We start from the raw sequence: 10,954 nt of genomic DNA, 5'->3' as shown, positions 1-10,954 counted from the left end.
CTTTCAACCTTGAAACAACTCAAACCGAAGAATACGTCACCACCACTCCAAACTCCATGCGACCACCACCGTAGCAGCGCTGGCCTTTGTCATATCCTTCAGCTCCACGGATCCACCATATTAGCATCACTGCTAAAGTTGTTGTGAGATTTCTATGCTTTTATTTCCTCTTTTCTTTCTGGCTTAGCTTGTATGTGTTGGAGTTATGTTTCTTTGTTTTCTTTCTGTTGTGTGAGAGCTTAGATCATGTCTTGTTTGCAATTTTTCTAGAGTATATTTGTTGCTGCTAATTTGTGTGTGAAGATATTTTCTTTTAGTTGAGTTTAGGATTAGAAAACAAATCTTAAAATGTTTATGCAAGAGAGAGAAGTATTTGGTTGAGATTTTTGTGTTATACAGAATAAACGTGACTGAGGAAAGAGGAATATTCATGCTTCCTATTCCATTTCTTTTTTTTTTATTGAGTTCATTACTTTATTTTGTTTAGATATATTGATATGGTTAAGAGAGAAAATGAGTATTAAAGACAAAGAATAAGTTTGACCTGTGAGAGTAACGTTTAATATGCACCATGCTATTAACATTACTCATTCTATTTCTCTAAGTTATTTCATTGTTTTTAAAGATAACCACATATTGTATCTATGCATTGTTGAAAGGTAAAAAGAAATAGGGTGGATCCCTTAGATCCCTTTTTAGTTATTTTATTATTCTATTTTATTTTATAAAAATCTCTCTTAAGAAAAACTCTAAAATTATATTTGTTTCTAGGAGTTCATATTGTTTTTTTTAATGATAAAAGCGAATAAAGATCATGTTATTTCTAATTTCAAAATCATTGCCAAAAATAAAAGAAAGTATTATTATTTAATTAGATCAATTAAATTATTAGTTGTTCTTCTTAAATAATTGTATTTAATTCAAGTAATATTTTCACTTTAATTTCTTTTGATAATGAAAAATACAAAAATAGGTGTTTTCTTTTCAACTTAATCCATTTTACTCACAAATGAAAAAATTTCTTTTCTAAATCAAATCAAAAAAAATCAAGTGACAAGGGGTGCACACCTCTTGAATACCTTTGATCCTTTGAATCAAATATTGAAAATCCTTCTTAATTAAATCGAAGTGATTAAGTGACAAGGGGTGCACACCTCTTGAATACCTTTGATCCTTTGAATAAAAATCTTTCTTAATTAAATCAAAGTGATTAAGTGACAAGGGGTGCACACCTCTTGAATACCTTTGATCATTTGAAATCAAATGATTAAAAATCTTTCTTAATTAAATCAAAGTGATTAAGTGACAAGTGGTGCACACCTCTTGAATACCTTTGATCCTTTGAAATCAAATGATTAAAAATCTTTCTTAATTAAATCAAAGTGATTAAGTGACAAGTGGTGCACACCTCTTGAATACCTTTGATCCTTTGAAATCAAACGATTAAAAGTCTTTCTTAATTAAATCGAAGTGATCGAGTGACAAGGGGTGCACACCTCTTGAATACCTTTGATCCTTTGAATCAATATTAAAATTCTTTCTTAATTAAATCGAAGTGATCGAGTGACAAGGGGTGCACACCTCTTGAATACCTTTGATCCTTTGAATCAAACTTAAAAATTCTTTCTTAATTAAATCGAAGTGATCGAGTGACAAGGGGTGCACACCTCTTGAATACCTTTGATCCTTTGAATCAAACTTAAAAATTCTTTCTTAATTAAATCGAAGTGATCGAGTGACAAGGGGTGCACACCTCTTGAATACCTTTGATCCTTTGAATCAAACTTAAAAATTCTTTCTTAATTAAATCGAAGTGATCGAGTGACAAGGGGTGCACACCTCTTGAATACCTTTGATCCTTTGAATCAAACTTAAAAGTTCTTTCTTAATTAAATCGAAGTGATCGAGTGACAAGGGGTGCACACCTCTTGAATACCTTTGATCCTTTGAATCAAACTTAAAAATTCTTTCTTAATTAAATCGAAGTGATCGAGTGACAAGGGGTGCACACCTCTTGAATACCTTTGATCCTTTGAATCAAACTTAAAAATTCTTTCTTAATTAAATCGAAGTGATCGAGTGACAAGGGGTGCACACCTCTTGAATACCTTTGATCCTTTGAATAAAAATCTTCCGTAATTAAATCAAAGTGATTAAGTGACAAGGGGTGCACACCTCTTGATTACCTTTGATCCTTTGAACCAAACACTAAACATCCTTCATAAAATTAACCAACAAACTCGTAGTTTTTTATCCGAACTACGATCGCTCTGACTTTCCCATTGCACGAGGGAATACGTAGGCACAAGATACAAATGTCTTGGCGAGCATAATAATAAAAAATCTTTCCTTTTCTTTCACAATAATAAAAAAAAACCTAAAAATCCTTTCTTTTATTTTTTTTCTTGACTAATAAATTAAAGAACGCAAACATTACGCAAACACTCATTCATAAAACTAACTAAATGGGTCCCATCGAGTACGATGGAGGTGAGGGGTGCTAATACCTTCCCCTTGCTTAACCGACTCCCGAACCCTAATTTGGTTGCGATGACCGTCTTATTCATTTGTTTTTATTCATGGGTTTTATTCGACATTTTCCCTTTCCTATTGGAATAAATAAAGATCGGTGGCGACTCTGTTCTTTTTCGAGTGTGTAGACACCTCGAGTATTTTTTTAGCGCTACAGTAGCGACTAGTTCTTAACATTTGTCAAGAGTAGTCCCCCCACTATGTTCCTAAAGGCCAGGATGGGTTAAGGGTAACTAAAGGTCCTTGAGCTCCGGCGCACCCACAGACACATACATAGACCTCCCTCATTTGAGAAAGGTGTGCATATGCTATGGAGTCCTAACTCAAGCGTGAACTTCATATTGACTCATCTCCCACATATGTGAAAGAGGTCGCCATGACTATGCCACTCCTAATTTTAAGTGTACTTGAATCCGGGTGTAGGATTCGTCCTTCAATTTTCCCAAAACAGCCCTGAAAAAATAAAACAAGCAAAACAAACAATAGAAAACATTTAAAGTGAATCCTAAACTTTTAAGGTAACCCCTCTTTTATCGAAAAATCCCCAGCAGAGTCGCCAGTTCTGTAATACGGTGAACTGACTTTTTATCGATCGAAAATGTCGCGGTTAAGCATGAGTCGCCACCGACTTTTATTTTATCCAAACAAATTCAGAAAGGCTAAAAGAAACAGAAAAAACCTTTTTAAGAAATCTAAGTTCGGGGGGTAATTTATGCAAAGGGAAGGTGTAAGGCACCCTTTGCATCCATGGTTTTCCATGGGCTCTTAATTGCTTTGCTCACTCGTTTTCAGAAGATGTAGATGAAAGAGGAAAAATGGACTTTAGCTCGTAAATGAGCGTAGCCAGTTTTTGAAGAATTTTGAGAAAGAATATAGAAAATAGAGCATGGCAAGGCAATTAGGGGCAATTACTTTAAACTCAGATGATAGGTCTCTTTTTAGCCTTTCAGAATGAAAGGGTCTATCCTTGCCATAAGAGGGCAGGAAGCCTTTCGTTTGGAGGTAGAAGGGTCATCGAAACATCCTTTGCCATAAGACTGTCCCATGCCATAGGAGGGCAGGTAGTCTAAGGTAAGGATCAGAATAAGCCTTATTCGTAGGCAGCCAGAAGATACCTCAGCCTTTTTCCGTAGGCAACTTCCGAGGGTCGAGGTCATATTTGTGTATCGAAGGCAGCATCATTTAGGGTCGTATGACCTTTACATATCGAGGCAGCATGGCTGAGGTATCCTCGTATTCGAGGGACATGGCTTATTCTGCAAAACAAACATAAAGGCAACAGGCAACAGAGGGGTTACCCAAAAGTGTGCGTGTGTGCATCAATCACGTGATCATATTCGAATATATTATCTTGTAAATTTAGTGGTTCTATGTTCAATTCAAAAGTTGCACTCCCTAGGATTACTAACCACGCATTTAAATAATATAACCAAAACAGATATGGGGGAGGGAAATGGTAACCAGCGGATTCCTTAATAGGGTTTGACATAAGTAATAATTAAAAACAGAAGAATAAAAGGTTAGAGTTTAGGGTTACCAAAACTCGTAGCCTTGGCGGTCAACAAACCCTGAAAATTGAAAAGGAAAGAATAAACAGAAGAGAGTGAGTGTATTATTTGTTCAGAGGCAGCTAGGGTTAACCCTAAAAAATAAACATAACATTTACCCACAGAAAAAGGGTAAAAGAAACTTAGCTTCGATTGATGAAGGTTGAGAATTGGAGGTAGATTGAAGCATTGACTCCGACCATCTGATAATTGAATAGAGAAATAAGAGGAAGTGAGTGTAGAGGGATTTCATTGACAGGGGCAATCAAACCCTAATTAAAACAAAATAATAGGCGAAAAATATTAAATAAGAAGAAATTAGAACTTAGCTTCGTTCTTTGACGTGGCGCGTAGTCGGAGGGCGTATGATAATAAACCCTGTTGCTAACCCTGAAGCTACAAAAAAAAAAGAGAGAATTTTGAGTGTACACACGATCTTCGTAAACCCTGATTAGGGCACAAGTTAGTTATGGTTAATAGAATAAATAAAAATCGGATTAATTAATTATTGGTTTTTCAAACTAATTAATTAAGTCGGCAAAATTAAGGTTTCGATTAAATATCCTAACCCTAATATGTATTTTATATCAATTAATAAAAACAAATTATAAATAATTAAACAATTAAACAATTAGATTACTTATTTAACCAGTTAAATCAAGATAAAAATTATTATTAACAATTAAAATAAATGGACTAAATAACTATTATCAAAGTACTGATTTTATGGAAAAAAGGAATTTTAAAAGATTTTTGAATAAATGTTAATACAAGAATGAAGAATAATTAACAAAACTATTAAATAAATAATAATAATAATAATAATAATAAAAAATTAAATAGACTCAGCTTTGCTCTCGTGTGGGCTGGCTGTGAATGTTCATGATGGAACAGCGCCCTCGTATGCGTTGGATCAATTGGAGCAATGATCTGATGGCTGGGGTAGGAGCGAGCATGGTGCACGTGTGTTGATGGTACGCGTGGGATCTGCAATCTAAGAAGGAGAAAAATAAACAGAAAAAAACCTTTGCAAGAAATAAGGTTCGAACCATGGTCTTGGCATATGGAAACCCTTTGGACATGCACGCTCTCCACTAGGACATTGCTCTTATGCTGTTTAAGGATATAACAACAATTCTAATATAAGAAACAGATTCGCTAATTAAAATAAATAAAAAAAACCGCGCCTAGGTTTCTTCATCTCCTTCGCTTGGTTTCTGCAGAACGCAACACTCTTCAGCCACCATAGCCCTGTATACCTCAGAATCATAAAACAATGCAAATAAACTCAAAACAAAATCATAGATCAACTCGAAATCGGTCCCTGAATTCATAGGCGACATCGGTTTCGTCCAATTTCGCCTAGACTGAGAGCCCCTAATTCGAAGCTTTAGGATCCTAAACATGGCACATGATTATGCTTGCGCTAAAACCTCAATTAAATCACCCAGTTATCATCGAAACATCAACATTAACAAGAATATATGGTCAACTGAATTGAAATCATGCATATGTGTGAAATTGAAAGATAAAAAGAGGTATGAAACAAGAACCGTGACGTTCGCGATTCAGAGTTTCTTGACGTGCAGCAACGGCCGGGTGGTTGTTGTCTACGCGGTGGATTTAGCGAATCTATGATGTTGAAAGGTTGCGTTTTGACTCCGCGTCGGTGTTTGAGTTATTGAAGGTTGTTGAGTCTGTTAATAGACTGTTGTTGGGTCTGATGTTGATGCGCGGGGATGTTGTGCTGTGTCGGTGTTGTCCCGATCTTCACTACTCCATAAACCTGTATAAAAAATTTACAATCTGCATTCATTGTTAGTATAAATCAAATAACATCATGGTTATGAACCGTGTTTGAATTGAGTTTTGGTGGAAATTAATTAGTGAGTTATGGAATGAGACCGCAAGAAAATAAATATTTACAGTGTAAAAGTCAGAGTGATAGTATGTGAAATAAAAGTTTGTGTTTTGTACAATGTGAATGAATTGGTTAGAATGGTTGTTTGAAAAATTGATATGAAACAATTGACTTTTTGTGTAAAGAAAAACGTGGAGAGTGTTGTTGGCTTTGGATGTAAATATTTACGGTGTGGGAAATTATGTATCGTGGGTGGTAGTAAAAAAATAGGGTTCCTTCCTTGTCCTCATGACTTGTATTGTTGTGTATATATAATAGATGAAATTAGGTCAAAGAATGGGCTTGGACCCTAACTTATCTCTTATTGCTAAACTATAATTTTATTTGATTTTAATTTGGCTTTAAATAAATCAAATAAAACCTGAGAATAGACAATAATTTGTCCACGGTCCTCTTGACTGATTAAAATAAATTCCCATAGATTAATTCAAATATTTTTTATATTTATTTGGTTTGTTTAGACTTTAAGTGAATAAAATCCAAATAAAATAAATAAATGTTATAAAAAATGAGTGAATGATATTATGGGTCTTTATTTGGAAGGAGGTATGCATGCTTGCTACTTGAGCAATTGGAGCTGAGACTTCTTGAGCAAAAATATCTTGAGATTATGGTGGGCAAATTTTGGGGTATGACAGCTATCTTGAAGCCTCTCATCAATAAAGTCTATCTTGTCAACTTTTACTCGTTGAAATGCCGACTTCGCTGGTTTTTTCTGCAATTTCATTGATCAAACAAAAATTCCAACATTAATATTAGCTTTATCAGTGAAATTAAAGTCCTAAATATGAGCATCAAGACAATCATATAGCACTTTGTAACAGTCCACTATTTAATTTAAAGGGACGCCAACAAACAGGTTAACCGAAAACATTAAGTAAGATATAGACGATTCAAGAATTCATAGGCACACTTTGGCGTCTCTCTTTGCTATATCTCAATTGTGCTGGATCAAATTCTCCTTCCTCAGCTTCATAGACGGCCCAGGATGGTGTGGCAGCCATATAATCTTTGCTATGAAATAACAGAAAGAATACATGCGAGCCAAAGTTAATCACAATCCTTAAAAATACTATATACCACTTCTATTGTTAATCTCTATCTAACCACTATTCACTTCTATTTTTCTATATAAGTTACTGTTTAAGTAGAAATCATCGATAAGTAGATAAAATCTGACCAAATATTGTTTCGGTCGTGATTCAAATTCAGATTCTCTTGAATAATTAATCACTCACTTGAGTTCAATCTTAATGTAATTTTTGAATAAGGTGTATAATGTATATGAATAGATACTTGAATAGGAGTGCCAAGAAGAAGGTAATAACTGGAAGCCAGTTAGTAGTAGCAACAATTGCTTCAATTGCGTTGGTTCAGTGCTATTAGAATGTCGTCAATGTCGAAGGCATCGATTTGAACAATCTCATCATCCGATGTTATTATCCTCTCGATTCATATTAGCGGTGCCATTAATATTCATTTTTTTGAAATAAAGAGATTAATAATGAAATAAATCACATATATAGATTAGAGCTTACTAATCTACGCAGCAGACGCTCGATACAATTGGATCTTGAATCGGTTGACCATCGCCAGTAACTACAGGTGCTGTGATAAATCTACCACTTCCCACGAGCAGAAATAATTGACGATATTCTTCCTTCCATTCAGCATATTTCTCCCTGAAAATACAGATTAAGTTATACAACTAATCGACGATCATTTAGATTGATAGAAGGGGGAACGATTACCTTCAACGCTGCCTTATCTCCTCTCTTTCCTCAAATCTACTCTTGGCATCATAGCAATTGAGTAGAAATTCCCAAACTTCTCCTCTAATTGATGGATGGATTCCCTAGTTTGAAAATTATCAACATAATGAAAAAACCTGAAAATCAAAAGTATCAGCATAAAAAAAATCAAAGTACTAAAACGTTTGATTTCGTTTTCACCTTCTGAAATTTCCACACCTCAATTTCTTATAACAAACAATAACGTTTGATAAAATGCAAATTGAATCAAAGTATTAAAAACTCGAATCGATCATCGATGTATTGAGGCTAGACAGCAAACTTCCCTTAGGATGGAAGTGGGCAAGCTGTCAGTTTCCTCAAGCATAGTTTTCACTGTTCTGATCAAGTTACCAATGTTCCGAAAATCTATAATAATGAGAGCCACTCTTCCTAATGTTCTCAAATTTATAGCTTTGATATCCCAAGAGACATCATCTCCGTGAAAAAAAAAAAAACTCAGTTCAATTCAATCATGGCATATTAGTTTAATCTAAATCCAAAACATTATTAAACTCAAACTGTGTTAAATAACTTACTTACCACCAACTCTACAATATAATCATTCAAACTAATATTTCTAATCTAGCATCCCCTTGTTTCAATTCCAATACCAACAACATTTAACACCACAAATTCAAACCTAACAGTTCAAAACAATCGTTCAGCTATCATACATTCAAAAGAAAACCATGACAGGTCCATATTTCACATTCCTTACACATTCAACTCTAGACTAACTTCAATGCAATTCACAACCAAAAGCATCCAGACCAGAAAATAGACCGAACCCTCATAATAATTGACAATTCAAAATCAAAAACATTCCAACAGTACCAAAATAGACAAAAGCATTCAACTGTACAATACCATACTACAAAGAACCGATCAATCTCTGTCATTGCCATCCTTTCTTTTTTATGGGCAAGCAAACTTGTGCCACAAACCCACATCAAAATCACGTCACAGCTTATCCAAACAGTATTTAACAAATCATACAAAGTAATAAAAAACACCGTCGCATCATCAGAAACTGCATCGGTGATGGATCTTTCCTCTTCCGCGTGAGCCAACACCATGAAACCTGAAACTTTGAAAACTAAATCAAAATCAAACGTGAAAGAGAGAGAAGACGAAGAAATTAGAAGCCCAATGAAAGAGAAAGCTTGCTTTGGCTCCAAAATCCGATGGCCAAACTTCTCGTCTTTGTATTGGGGTAATCTTTCCCACAGTATACCTAGCCATTTGAAGCCCGTTTTTAAGTTACGTACAGAAAACCATGCAAAAGAAAATATTGATATTCTCGAATTACTTCATTTCTTCTACAACTGGATAGGTTTTTTTTTTCTTTCATTGTATATGGTTGCCTCATGTGACTAAAATCGATAAGAAATCTATAAAAATTATGAAATTAATTCAAAAAAACTTGTAGAAAGCAAACTCATGTAGTCATGTAGCTGTAGCACTATTATAAATGAAAACAGAACAGAAGTAAAGAAGAGGAGAAACTCAAAATCGAGATTGGAGTCAAAACCACCATAAACCACTCACCGTTTAATCAAACCCGACCACTGTGAAGGGTCATCAGAAAGCAAAACCAATCACCGCGAGTATCACCCTTCCGGCGAATATGGACACAGCCGCATACACCATAACGTGAAGTCATCCATCGTCGATGAACCTAAAGCAACACAACCATGAAAAGGATAGCAATTATGTAAGTAATCCAAAAGAATTGAAAAAAAATCGATAGAAAAAGAAGAAACAATTTTGTACGAAGATGCAGAGGAAGAAGGAACAAATCGATCGAAAGAGTCCCAGACGTTTTTGGAATTGGAATAGAAGGTTGGAATTGGAATAGAAGGTTAGGAGGTTTAGAACGTGGATGGGCAGAGAGTAGAGAATATGTGTAACTGCAACATTATGATGAGAGTTTGAGAGGTTTAACGTTGCAACCTTAAAACTGCCATCAGTTGAGAATGATGTGGAATTATCAGAGAATAGATGCTGATGTGGATGGCCTAAGAATTGCTCAAATGGTAGACTTTTCTTATATGATAGATATAATAGTGATATTAGGATTAGGATTGGCGCTGGCGGCAATAGAAACAGACAATAGAAAAGCGTTTTACATTGTTAATAATAGAAAAATAAAATTGGTCCAATCAAGAATGTGAGAATGAATATGAACTATTGAATTTTAAAATAAATGGTGAATATTTTTTTTCTCTCTCCTACATTTTGAAATAAATGATGTAGGAGAGAGAAAAAAAGATTCACCCATAATCTCCACCATTTATTTTAAAATTCAATGGTTCAGATTCATTCTCACATTCTCATATAAAGATGACATTCTCATATGATATGCCCTCTATATACATCCCCTATATATATATATATATATATATATATATATATATATATATATATATATATATATATATATATATATATATATATATATATATATATATATATATATATATATATATATATATATATATATATATATATATATAGGGGATGTATCAAGTAGGAGGAATTTTTAAATAAGAGATAAGAGCATTCAATCCTAACTATTGCATTAATCAAGAGAGAGAAATTAAATTATTAATTAAAATATTAATATAATTATTATTTCTCTCTCTTGATTAATCTAATGGTTAGCATTGAATGCTCTTATCTCTTATTTAAAAACCCTCCTACTTGATACATTCCCTTTATATATATATATATATATATATATATATATATATATATATATATATATATATATATATATATATATATATATATATATATATATATATATATATATATATATATATATATATATATATATATATATATGAGGGATATTCTTACTCCAAGAGTAAGTTATTAAGACTTACTACTCATCATGACCATTGATTCTTCTCAATCTAATGGTTAGAATTAATGAGTATTACTAATGATTCTCTCTCCATATTTAATTACTTATTAATTTTAACTATTAGATTGAAAAAAATTAATGGTCATGATGAGGAGTAAATATTGATAACTTACTCTTGGAGTAAGAATATCCCTCCTTTTATATATATATATATATATATATATATATATATATATATATATATATATATATATATATATATATATATATATATATATATACCATGGCACTG

General features: G+C 33.3%; 2 long non-coding RNA genes across 2 annotated transcripts; both read right to left on the bottom strand.

Annotated features, from left to right (window-relative positions):
• Nucleotides 1-6,631: 6,631 nt before the first annotated feature.
• Nucleotides 6,632-8,730, bottom strand: LOC131608160 (uncharacterized). Its single transcript, XR_009285517.1, has 4 exons — nt 8,661-8,730; nt 7,539-7,855; nt 6,866-7,014; nt 6,632-6,715 (listed from the first exon to the last, which is right to left on the bottom strand). It is a non-coding gene; the product is annotated as an uncharacterized LOC131608160 (long non-coding RNA).
• A 6-nt stretch (nt 8,731-8,736) lies between these two features.
• On the bottom strand, nt 8,737-9,638 carry LOC131608159 (uncharacterized). Its single transcript, XR_009285516.1, has 3 exons — nt 9,567-9,638; nt 9,342-9,471; nt 8,737-9,027 (listed from the first exon to the last, which is right to left on the bottom strand). It is a non-coding gene; the product is annotated as an uncharacterized LOC131608159 (long non-coding RNA).
• Between the last annotated feature and the right edge of the window lie 1,316 nt (nt 9,639-10,954).

Source organism: Vicia villosa, linkage group LG5 (assembly GCF_029867415.1).
Source record: "Vicia villosa cultivar HV-30 ecotype Madison, WI linkage group LG5, Vvil1.0, whole genome shotgun sequence".
Lineage (NCBI taxonomy): Eukaryota > Viridiplantae > Streptophyta > Magnoliopsida > Fabales > Fabaceae > Vicia > Vicia villosa.
This window is presented reverse-complemented; position numbering and strand designations above follow the sequence as displayed.